Source organism: Gossypium raimondii, chromosome 12 (genome assembly GCF_025698545.1).
Source record: "Gossypium raimondii isolate GPD5lz chromosome 12, ASM2569854v1, whole genome shotgun sequence".
Classification (NCBI taxonomy): domain Eukaryota; kingdom Viridiplantae; phylum Streptophyta; class Magnoliopsida; order Malvales; family Malvaceae; genus Gossypium; species Gossypium raimondii.
In genome coordinates, this window is record NC_068576.1 from 39,675,070 (window position 1) to 39,689,088 (window position 14,019).

Here is a 14,019-nt window from a genome sequence, read left to right on the forward strand (position 1 = left end):
CATTTTATTTTTTAATTAGAGAATCTTTTAGGAGGTTCACGCCATGAATTTGCTCCCTTCGCTACAAACATGTCTATAGAACGAGAGAGTCTTCCCTTCTACCACATGTTTTTTTATAACGAAATTATATATTAGATGAACCTTTGTTATTGACACATGAGATTGGATTGTTACTAGTGCCCTTTTATGTTCTTGGATGCCATGCTTCTACCTTATTTGATTGCTATCATAAGTGGTGGAGTTTGAATTTTTTTAGTTCGGAACTAAATTATATATTTTTATAATAGTAAAAATGTAATTTTATCATTTTAATAGTCTATATTTTTATAATTTTTAAAGAGTTAAATCATATTTCTATCATTTTTAGGAGGACAAAGTACAATTTTATCATTACTAATTTAAAATATTATAAATAGCCTAAATTAAAAATTTACCATTTTAGAGTGGGCCATGGCCTCCTTGGGACTCCACTACGCTCCGCCACTGGTTATCATTGTTGTCCAGAGTGATCTTTTGAAACACTTGTTCACATGAAAATCTATGCATGGTTGACAACAATCTTAATGGGCATTTGATTTGTGGATTATAAGATTACTTTTGGTAATAAGATTATTAGAATAGAAGATTACTTAGTACATTGTTAGTTATGTTACATTACTCTATTTGGTACATTTAGATGAACGAAAAATTTTGTTATTTGATTGACGAAATATAATATTACCTAAAAGCACAATATACTAAATTGTTATTGTAGAATTTCCTTTCTTTTTTTATGGCTTAAATATACACCTGGCCTCTGAATTTAACATTTTCTCCCAAATTGATACTTATGATTTTTTTTGTCCCAATTTAGTGCCCAAATTGTTTTTCCGTCCACCATTCCAACATTTTTTTTGTAACATTGTTAAATCTAATACAAATGGAATCTTGTGATGCTAACACGTGGCAATGATGATATTATCATCCAAAAATTATTTTAAAATGTTTAAATTTTATTAAAAAATATTTTTTTAAAATAAAATATTAATATATTTTAGCAATTCAAAAATTAAAAAATGAAAAATCAAAATGTAGTTTTTCTTAGTTTTGGATGGTGAGAAATCTAATAATTTCTTCTAAAATTTATATCATAATTTGTAACTTTGACAATTCTAATCCCAAGAAAAAAATTTAATCTCATTTTTGTAAACCGAGTCCGTAAAGGCAAAAATAGGGTGATTTGTGGAGTTAATATAAAATATAGTAAAGATCAGTTATGTAATTTAATCAAGAAAATCATTAATTAAAGCTCAAGGACTAAATTGTAAAAACCAATCGCTATTGAATTTTAATTTAGAAAATACTTAAGTATCTGGTTAGAAATTATCTAAAGGATCAAATTGGTTATTTAACCAATTTTAAATAGGATATAGTGGACTATGATGATGATGGGCATTTAGATTGCTGTAATTATAATTAAAGAATAAAAACAAGATTAATTAATGTTTTAATCATGATTAATTAACTTAATCTAATTCTAATTAAAGTATAAATAGAAAAAATAGTGGAATGACAGATGAAAACATATCTTCTTCCTTCCACCGTCCTCCATTAAAAGAAAAGAAAGAAAACTTCAAGTTATAAACAACATTCGGCCATTGCAAAATTCCTAAGGTAACCAAACTATTTTCTTGAAAAATATTTATAGGTTTATGATAATGGGAGCTTGATTTAGCTAGCCCATGTGTTAATTTTTCTAATTAGTTTATGTTTAATAAGTTACCATTAGAATGAAATTGATGATTTTGAGCTTGAATTGAAGAAATTGGTAGTTAGTAAGCTTAGATTTTGATGAGGACTAAGTTAAAGACTAAGTTAAACTTGTTAGATAACTTTGTAACGTTAGAGACTAAATTAAATAAAATTAAAACTATCATGAAATTATGTTATAAATGAAAATTATAAGGTCCTTAATGAAAAAATATGAAACCAGATTTTAATTCAATGTTAGATTCAGAAAAATATGAGTATTCCAGATATAACGACTAAATTGAATAAAATGTAAAATATTATTGGTTATGTGTTTGAATGTAAATTGGATGCAAACTAATATTATTGTTATAATTGAATTATCAAACGTAGCTAAAGACGACGCTAGGCCGTCTTGAGAGAAGGGAAAGACGAGAGTCGTAGACGAGCGATAAAAATTGTGGTTTGTGCTTTTATGATTCGAGTTCAATACATATATACATATGCATATATATATATATATATATATATGATTATTGCAACTAACTATTGAGGTAAGCATAATTCTGTCTCATGATTCGGTTGATATGTGATGTTATAATATGTCGAAAATTGAATTGAGATGAACATGTATATGAGGTGTAATTGGAACATTAGTTACCCTATTAACTATCACGGGTAGAGTCGGATATAGTTGGCATGCTATAGGATTAGATTGTGTACGGGTTATACTTCGATTATATATCGATGAGCGTTGGACACATATTACTTCGAACGTTCCAATGAGTGTTGGGCACACAATTTATTTTAGTGATATATCAATTAGCGTTAGGCGCAAATTATACTTCGGGCATTCTGATGAGGCACTGGGTGCCAGATTGATGATGGTCAGATAATCCACATATTTTTCCTGAGTCTGTGTCTGGTTAGTAAGGATTATAAAACAGGAACTTGATAAATGATATTTGAACTGAAATGATGATATGAAATGGTATACATAGCTGAGATGTATCAAATGACAACATGTGAAAGATCATGCGAATCGGTTTAAAAAGGGCTGATATGGTAATGAAACAAATTAATAGATTCTAGAAAGGTACGAGGTAACAAAATGAATAAGTGGCATATTACAAAAAATGAATGAATGGTATGTTATGAAATGAATTTGAATAAGACTTTGTGTTTGAAAGCATGACATTATATGTTTATATAAATGGTTAAATGAAATTGTGCTTAATTTGGTATTTGAGAAATTAATAGATGGTATGATTTGATCCAAAAATGAATGTTATGAGATGACCGTAAACATGGTATGTAATGTTTATATGTGTCGCCAAATGAGTTAGTAAATGAGTTTGATACATGAGGTATGATTTGTGAATTGAATTGATGAAAACTAAATTGTGCAGATGGAAACTTTATCATGTTATTTCTAATGTAATATTGATTTGAATAATGAAAGTATCACTGAGATTTATCGTTCAACGTACGATTTGTTTATTCTATGCGCAGGTATTAGTAGATTTCAAAGACTCGAGGAGGGATCCAGCATTCCATCTGCAACTCTCGACTCAACAATAGTTGTATAGTTCTTTATGTTTTTAAATATATAGCATGTACCTAAAGTTTGAGTCAGTTTTATAATGTAAATGGTTATTTTGGAACCCTGGATTGATAAATGTCATTTTAAGTTCAAACATATGAATCGTTAAAGCATTCATGTAAGTAATATAAACTAGACTGGTTGGCGGAAAAATATTTCAAGTACCGAGTTGGGACAAAAAAAAAACTATAAATATCAACTTAAGAGAAAATGTTAAATTCAGGGGCTAAATATATATTTAAGCCTTTTTTATTGATTACTACAAAAGTTGAAGCTTATAATGTTTTATTTTACACAATTGTCTAATAAATTAATTTCATATCTCCTTCCTCAAATAAATAAATTGAAATTGATCTAGGTTTCTCTTTAAATCAAAGTGATAGGGAAAAGAAAGAAGAAAATTATTATTTTTATTAAAACATTATTTGTTATAGCTTATGGGCAAATTTAATCAAAATGATTTTAAAAATAATAAATTGTTATATAAGTAATAATCCAAGCAAAATGTAATATAATAGATTAAATGTTAGTTTTTTCTCAACTTGAAATAAATATATATAGTTGAGATGTTACTCAAACAACTAGATAATTTGATTAATTAGTTATTATTATTATTATTTCATTTTAGTTTATGCAAAATTAGTCCAAGACATTAGAAATGAAGTAAGATTGTCTTAAGAAGAGAAGGTATAGATATTTTAAAATCTTAACATTATTAAGATTGTGAGATTCGACTTAAGATAGTGTTGGTGAATATCACACATACAAGTATACGTATCATAGCAAGTAGTTTAAAAATACCGTCCCCACAAAGAATTATTACTAATTATAATGCTAATCACCAATTATTACTCCAATATCTATCCTAATAAATCAATAAAGGAATTTTTAACTAAATCAAATAAACAGTAATAAGCAAAGCAAATTAAAACAAAATAATCAATCAATAACAAAATTTAATATTACAGCTTATTCAATGTATTAGCTAATTGTTCTACCCACCCAATTTATCCTAATAGTGCTATTTACTAACTTGAGGCATTAAAATTCCCTTAATTTTTTCCCAAGCAACTAAAGAATTAATTTAATCCTATTGACTTATATTCCTATGCTAATAATTAAGACCATATTGGTTAAAACAAATCCCGCCACTTATAGCTACTCAAGGTAATAATGTATAATCTCATCTTAATTATTGATTATGAATTGACTCATCTAATTTAGACAAAGGGTTATTCATTCTAGGCCTAAAAGCGGCATGTCCTTTTCTAATTTCTTTAAGTTTTGTCAAATTAATAATTAATTAGACTATGATCAATGAAAATAATAATGAATAAAAATCAAATATCTGTATAAAAAAGATGAAAATAAAAAATATTCAATTAAAAAACATCATAAAATAAAAATAATAACCAGTCATAGGAAAAAAAAAATTGATCGAGAAATTGAGTCTTCTCAATAAATTTTGTCAATCCTTAATGCTTCAATACTTTGGTGGGTTCTCCCTCTTTTTCTCCATATTGTTTGTAGTTTAAGTCTTTCTCCCTTTTACATCCCATAAAATTTTGCTCACTCTTAAAATTCCATCAAGTACTCACGCCGTTCCAATGAACAAATCTTTCGTTAGAGTAGAAAAATGTCTTATTTACATATATTGAGCAATCCTTTCTCTACCTACATTGAGTAAGAAACACTCAAAAATGAATTTGAATTAACATTATCTATATATGATAAATTAAATACATAAATTAAAGACTAAAACTAACCTACAAAATAAACTAAAATCTTAAAATACTACTAGAATCAAAGATAAATAACTTTAAAATAAATATGAGAGTAGACCTAACCATGAGCTGAGCTAACCACCTAGGCCCGAAGACTTGCTCAAAAAGTGAGAGGTTTGTACAAAAATATAAGTTGAAAAAATGGGTTTGCACAAAAACTAAGACTTGTTTTCTAAATGGGTCAGGTTGTTTTGCTACTGTTTTACTATTGTTTCGTTGTTGTTTTGCTACCATTTCGTTATTATATTACTACTATTTTGTTATTATTGTTTGGATATCATATAGCTCTTGTTTATTGTTAATTTTACTACTATTTTAGATGCATTTGCTTGCTAAATTGCAACTATCTTAGTGTTATTTAAGTATGAAGACTTTTTAATGTATTTCCAATTTGTTGGAAAACATTTATTTTAATATTTTAATGTATTTGATATATTAAATTTTTTAAATTTGTTTTTATATAAAAAATAATCTAAAAAATTAATACAGGCAAACTAAGTCGAGCTTGGGTTTATCATTTTTAATCTAAGTCTAACTTGAGCAGAATTTTAGACCTATTTTTCAGGTTGAATAGAACCCAAACCTAAAAGATAAGTCTAAAATTTTGCATTATTCCGACTGGATCCAATCCTTAAACACCAGAATTTCACATTACTTTCAAAATTATTATATTCCTCCAACAAAACATACCCTAAAAAGCAAATGATAAAAATTATGTGTTAATCTTCTCCCCAATTTGTAAACAGTAAATGTACCAAAAAGAATAATGTATGATTAATATTACTAAGATTGAAACTAGAAAGAGAGAAACCTCATTGATTTATAAATTAATTTATCTTAATTCCCTTTAAACAAGGATCTTGTTTGCAAGCATTAACCACCTTGGCGACTTGGTGGGTTCCTCATGACATCTCCCCCTTCTTTTTATAGCTTTTAAAAATGGATTAAAATTCCTTCATAATTAGTTGATCCAACTAAAACCCTCTATAATTTTGCACTTTTAGTCTTCAAATTTCTTTTTTTGTTTTAAAATGTGAAATGGGGATTTTGAAGGTTAGGTGAACCTTTTGCCCTATAATTAAGTTGGGATCCAATGATGAAGTTTGCTACTTTAATTAGACACACAAATAGTTTGGTTCAACACATTAATTAGATAATATATTGCAATTTTTTAGTACAACCAAAACTACCCAACTACATTTATATATGGTCCCTACAAAAATGAAGTTTGATCCTTATTGATGATTAGTGAAATGCCTTCAATTACTCAAAAACAAAAATTTAATTGAATGCTTAAAATTGTGATTCTTTTACAAAACCCAAAACAAGAATGAAAACATGTCCCAAAAAATTTATTTGGTAAGAGATGAAAATTAGGTGCTAGTTTATAGTTGGCAAGTTGTTGGCACTATTGCATCAATATGGCATAGAAACTTTATAGTTGATGATAAATAATTGTTAGTATATGATTTAAAAAGGGAATGAGAACAAAAGGAGTTAGTTATAAGTTTTATTGTATGTGTAGATACAAATGAGAAATTAAGAATGTAGGGAGGGATCCACCATGAATTTTTGGCATCAATTATTATTTAGTTATATGATAAGGAAAGAAAAAGCACATGAATTTGTCTAGGCAAACAAATAGTTAGGCAAAATGGGGGTGGGGGAGAAGTGATAAAGGTTTTAATGCCTCTTGTAACTTTGGCCATTTCCATTTATAAAGAAGTGTTGAGACATAGCATGTGTATTTAAATGGGTAAATGATAAGTTGTTCTTCCAATGTCTTTTATATATATATATATATATAAGAGGAAGGGTTGGGATAAGAACCGAATCTAGGTAGCAAAGAAGGGTAAAGTTAGAAAATTTGTGAATATTAAACAAGTTTTATATGATTTATTAATTGTCAGAACTTGAACCTTGAATCTCAAATATCAACACAAAGTTCTTAACCACTAATTCTTTTGGATTGTTGGCACATAAATAAACGAGCCTTAAAATCTTATCAATGTTCATTTATTTAGTCAAGTAAACAAAACATAAACAAATAGAAATCAAACTGCTCAATTCTTCTTTAAAGAATAGTTTAAGAAAAATACAGTTTAATTTAAGGAAAATCATTTGATACATTCTACAAGCAATATATCACATAATAACCTATTAATTTAATTAGTTTATATATTATTAAAAAAATGAAACCCAATAATGTTCTCTATAATATGTAAAAATTCAAAAAAAAAAAAACTTAGAAAAGATAGATACCTACCTAGAGGATAAACCTAATCAAACTCCATCTTATGATCACTATAGTGTGTAAAATTTTCAAATAAAAAACAAGGATGGCAGAAGAGATTCATTGATGAAATGAAGATGGTGAAGGGGGTCCCATGTGATTTGGCTATATAGCTTGAGATGGACAAGCTGGAAATGCCTTAGCTGTATAAAGAGGTGCAGCCATGTTCTTGAAAGGAACCAACACTTGGCCTTTGTAGACCCTCACTTGTCCCATGGGTTTCCAATGCATATGGTCCCCAAGCTTATGGGAGCAATGAAAAGAGGAGAAGAAAAAAAAACATACATTTGAAAACTGCCAAACTGGGTTAACTAATATATCATGTTTAACGTCATCATTCTTTCTAGAAAATCTTGAATTATTTCATATGTTTTTAAATAAGTTGTTATATTTTTATGGGTAAATTACACATAGTAAGTTCTTTTTTTATCGTTCAAGTATGAAAAGTTATAAAATGATTATCCAATCATTCAACTTTTTCTTTTTTTTAGCCACTAACCTTTAAATGGCTAAGGAAATATAGCATGACAACTTCTAAAATTAGCATAATAACAAATTTAGCCCTCAACATTTATACATTGAGCCAAACACATGGATAACGCCATAAAGGGATGAAGTGGCAACACTTTAACTGCTCCTATTTATCAACGAAATCCTTCGTATAATATCAGCTTTTGGCAATCGATAATGCAAATTCATCATGGCTTTCTTTGAACTTCTAGGTCCTCAAGCCGTTCAGCTTATTCACTCTCCAAACTTGGCTAAGCTTATTATAGCTCCAACTCTAGAAGTTGGTGATTTCAAAGACACTTTCATTTTCCTTTTAATAGTGGGTTAACTAAATGAGTGGCTAGAAAGACAATAAAATCAAGAGCAACTTATCTGAACAAACGTAGAATGATTCAAGATTCAAGCATGAATCTTATGAAATCGGTAAAGAGTGAACCAACAAAGACTGAGCAATCTCAATCGACAGTGTTCAATTCAATGGTGGAGAATCAAAGTATCAAAAGAAAAGAATGAGAAAAGGTGAAAATTGTGATATTGGGTTTTTGGGTGATTCCATTTTCGGTATTTTTTTTATCAAATTTAGTTGATACTTTTTTTGTAAGCTTTTTAGGTGAAAGAGTAAAAAAATGCAAAATTGCAAGAAGGATAAAATTACACAATGTATAAAATCAATGGTTAATTTTTTTAGAATAAAGACTAAATTGACACAATGTATCAATGTTTGAGGCTTAAAGTTACTATTATACCTATTTTAAAAACAGACACGTCATATTTCCATTAACCATTTAATTGCACGTGATTGAAAAAGAAAAAATCAAATAGTTGGGTGACCATTTTGTAGCTTTTCATAGCTAGGTGACCAAAAAAGAAACTTGCTAATAGTTGGGTGACTACCCGTGTAGTTTACACTATTTTTATTCATTCAAATTAGGCTTTTTTTTTATTGGTTAAAATATGCTTCAAGTTCTTGTACTTTTTGCATACTTGGAATTTAGTCATCTACTTTTATTTCAAGGAATTTAGTCTCCCCAATTTTCTTATTTCAAAATTTAGATCTAATTGTTAATACATGCAAAATTCATTTAATAAATTTGTTAACGTGAAAATTTGAAATTAACAAAAGAACACTTGATAGTCTTGTAAAAAATAATGACGTTATAACGAACTGAATTTAACAAAAAAAAATGGTGTTAACAATTGGACTTACATGTTTTAAAATTTTTAAAAATAGACTAAATTCCTTAAAATAAAATTATAATGACTAAATTCCAAATGTAAAAAACTTCTTTGGTATGTAGTCAAATAAATGATAATTTCAAATAATATGCTAAATTGTAAAAAAATATGCTAAATTATTTGTAAATTAATAAATAAAAATTAAGTGTTTATTTGAGTATAAATAAAATTATATGTCTTTTTAAAAAATATATATCCTTCTTTTGATCTTTATTTTATTTAATAATAATATTCGGTAGTGCATAAAGTTATTTTTGGTACTAGAATGAAAATAAATCACAACATAAAAAGTTTGTGGATCCAATTAGTATAATAATTTTGTTTATTTGTAGCAGTTTTCATATGACGCTACACCAGAACAGGTTTTTAGCGGCGTTTTTTTAGGCCTTTGGTGGCGTTTTTTAGCGCCACTAAAGATAGTTGCGGCACTTTCACAAGCGTTGCAAAAAATGCCGCTACTGACAACGCCGCTAACATTTGCGGCGCTTATTTTTATAAACGCCGCTAAAGGTCATGTTCTTTAGCGGCGCTACATAAAAAACTCCGCTAAAGGTCAGGGTCTTTAGTGGCGCATTCCCTATAAACACCGCTAAAGGTCATGTACTTTAGCGGCGCTTATTCCTCAAACACCGCTAAAGATCATGTTCTTTGGCGGCGCTTTCTCCACAAACGCCACTAAAGGTCAGGTTCTTTTAGCGGCGCTTTTTTTAAAAACGCCACTAATTTTGACAGATTTGTAAAAACACTTTTTTTTATATTTTCAGCCCTCCTATAAAAATAAATCAGAAGAAACCAAATCTAAACCAACCGAAAGCAATAAATCTATATAATGTTTAAGATTAAACAAATAATATATAATAAATATCAATAAATAAAATAAAATTCGTATTATTCTTACAAAAATGTTAAAAGTTAAAATGATAATTAAAAGTCAAAATTGAAGTATAATTACACGATAGTCTAAGACGGCGGCTGTTGCGATTGCTGAAACATCTTCATCATTTTCTGAAGCTGCTGTTGGAGTTCATCGTACTTTCTACGCTGCTCTGCTTCCCTCGCTGCAGCCTCTGCTTCTCTCGTTGCCATATCTGCTTTAAGCTGCAGCTGAAGTTCTTCATACTTTCGTTGAACCTCAGCTTCTCTCGATGCTGCCTCCGCTTTAAGTTGTGTAATTTGCTCAACTGTTGTCGCTTGCATCTGAGCCATCTGGTCTCTTAACATCTGAACTTCAGCTTGAGCCTGACTCCCCGAAGGCATGTATTGTTGCGAGTTGGATCCAAAATATTGGGATGGGTTAACAAAAGATCCTTGAAATCAAACCCGACCATACCTTTCAGGACCCAAAACTTCAGTGATAATCCGGTTATCAATGTCGTCAATATGAACAGAACTATCACTGGAAGCAATCGCTTCATACTCCGCCTTTTTATCCTTTAGTTTTTCCTAAAAAATAAATCACATAGTTAGGAACGTAATATATATTAAAAAAACAAATGCAACATAACTTAACAATATTTGCATTACAAGAAATGAAATAAACCATTAGAAAATAAACACTATAAATAATTAAAACAAGTCAAATTGTATTAAGCAAACGTACCATAATTTCTGCAGCTTCAGGAGTCATAGGAGATCCATCTTTCTTCCTATGTGTAATGTCAAAAAGTTGAAAGCATCCAACTTTTTGACCAGACGACTGTTCCTACAATACAGTAGTAAAAATATTATTTGTTAGAAAGTAATAAATATCTATCAGTATTAAAAAATTCAAAATACCTCGGTCTGAGCTACAGAAGCAAAAGTTTTCGACCCAGCTGTGTGAGTGAATTTTTTCTTCTGCCTACAACTTTTTCCAACTCGTTCACGATCCTACGTTATGAAATTATTAGTACGTCAATAGTAAATACAATAAACCAAAATAATTACAAGATTTTTGTAGTAACACATACCTCTCCTTTCTTCGAAGTCCAAAATCTAACGACCTCTTCCCACTGGTACCTCAGCATTCCCGGCGGGACATTTTGTAATTTCTCGTCGAGTGTTGTTTTTGTCTTAAAATAGTCTTTCTTTAAAGTATCTTATGGTCTCTCCATCTTTTTCCCAATGCCTTCTTTACATAAGCATCAGAGACCTCTAGAGCAAATCTCGCCTACAAAAAACACAAGTTAAGAAAATAAATATAAATGAAACTTAAACCCAAGTATTATAAATGACATTAACGTTTTGTTACCTTAATGTTACCGAGAGCTTGGTTCTTGTTACTCTCGGGCATTTTATGCCATGACTCGAAGTTAATTGGCAACATATTTGTATTCCGTGCTAGAATGCCCAAGTATCCTGCTAAAATGCGAGCTTCTAATCCAACAGGCTGACCAAAGCTATTACTGGATACTTTGACACACTCGACTGGATCTAGCTCGTATAAATCCCTCAGTAGCGTACGTCCTCGAACTCTCCGCGTCCCACCATTTTCCGCTAAAAATGTTATATTGTAATGTAAGAGTTTTAAAAATAAATAAACAATAAGTCAACACGTATGTAAATTAAATGTTAAATTACTTTCAACTTCTGTAGGTTCCTCTGGTGTAATCGGAACATTCGAAGATCCAATAGCAGTCTGTTGTTCAGTGTTGTTTGTTTCCGCCGAGTTTGGAGTCCCTTGAAGAATGCTTAGCTCTCGCACTTTTCTTCTAGACATTTTATCTGCAAAACAAATAAAATAGTTGAAAACTTAGTATACAATTACAACAATAATAGCACATATAAAATAGTTTAAATATATAATAAGACCAATATTTATGGGAGAAAACACAAAAACACAAAGTCTTCACCACCTCGCAGAAACCTAATTCATGGGAGGAGCGAAGGGTGTAACCCTATGCCAAAATTATTATTCCGATTAATGAAACGAAGACACCTTGTGCTAGAAACAGGGTTTGGGGCAGTTGCCTTGAACTTCCTAAAATGGTAAGTTTTCTATTTAATCCTTTAAACTTTTATGAAATTACATGTTAGTATAATGATAAGATTTCACTCTGGCCCTCCCAATAATTTATGATTCATCTTTGCCCCCAAATGGTAGATTTTCCACTTAGTGCTTAAATTTTTATAAAATTATATGTTGGTATAATGATAAATTTTCACTTTGACCCTTCCAGTAATTTATGATTCATCTTTGGTCCCCTTAAAACAATTTTCTGCTTTCATCCCTGGTGGCAGCAGAGAGGGTTCACCGTCGGTGTAAATTACAAGAAGCCTTTATATATAGACAGATCAAATCAAGAGGCAAATGGGGCACGGGCTTCAACTCCCCATTCCAATCTGTTTGTAGTGTTTCCCTGTTCACTTCTTTGATATCAAGAGATGACATGTTGTGTTCACCGCAATTCAAGTATGAAGAACAATAATGGCCATGCATTTCAAAGCTTCAATTTGGAGTTATCTCTTTAAAATATTCTACAGTCCTTTCTGTAGTTTCAAGTTTTGAAATTAATTCCTTTAGAAATTGATTCTTTTTCTTTTGGTTTTCATTTAATCAACTATTTCTATTACTTGAATTAAAGAAAAGAAATGAAATTTGAAAATGAAATTCATTGGTCACATTCACATATAGAGGCGGATAAGCGAGCAGGCAGATAAACAAATGCCCGACTAGAAACTAACCGATGACGACGTAGTAGTAGTCCGAGCGGTGACGGAGATGCTCGAGCTTCTAATGTTTGCTTGTGCGGTGGTCGGCTTGGACAAAGACAACGACGATTTTTCGGATGGCATAAATTGAATGGGTTTGGGGTTGGATTTCTTGAATTAATCTGGAATTGGGGGAAATGGGGAAAATTTGGGATTTCGGGTTTAAGTGTGGGAAGGATATGGCTGGAGAGAAAACGACGACGTTTTCGTCTACAACTTAACCTATTTGTGGCGTTTATAGCCAAAACGCCACTAAACCATAAACAAAACGCGGAAAGTCAAATTATTTTTGCGGCGTTTTTTAAAAAACACCGGCATGCTAAAAATTATTTATTTTGTTTTTTATAAATTGATTTACTTCTTTGGGGCGGTTTTACTAAAAACGCCGCTATTTCATTTTGAACAAAAACAGCGTCGTTTTGCTATACAAATTTTTTTTTCTAATTTATTTTTTTGCAGCGTTTTTTATAATTGCTTATCTTTTGCGGCGTTTTTCACAAAAACGCCGCAAAATATTTTTTCATTTTGAACAAAATGACGTCGTTTTGCTATGCTATGCACAAAATTTTTTATTTTGTTTTTTAAAATTGATTTATTTTTTGCGGCGTTTTTAGGGAAAACGCCGCAACTTCAATTTGAACAAAATGACGCCGTTTTGCTGTGCACAAAATTTTTATTTTGTTTTATATAAATTGATTTACTTTTTTGCGGTGTTTTTATGAAAAACGCCGTTATTTCATTTTGATCAAAAACGGCGCCGTTTTTCTATGTAAATAATTTTTTATAATTTATTTATTTGTTTGCGGCGTTTTTATGAAAAACGCTGCTATTGCTTATCTTTTGCGGCGTTTTTGTGAAAAACGCCGCAAAATATTATTTTATTTTGAACAAAATGACACCGTTTTGCTATTTTATTTTCTATAAATTGATTTTTTTGCGGCGTATTTATAGAAAACGCCGCAAAATATTATTTCATTTTGAACAAAATGACGCCGTTTTGTTATGCTAAATTTTTTTTTGTTTTTTATAAATTGATTTTTTATAAAAATATTGTATAATATTTTATAAACTTTTATCATTTAACAAATCTCAAGTAAACCTTAACCTTAAACCCTAAATTAACCATTCAATACATATAAAGTCTATCTATTATATATCTCTTAAATAATTTAAAC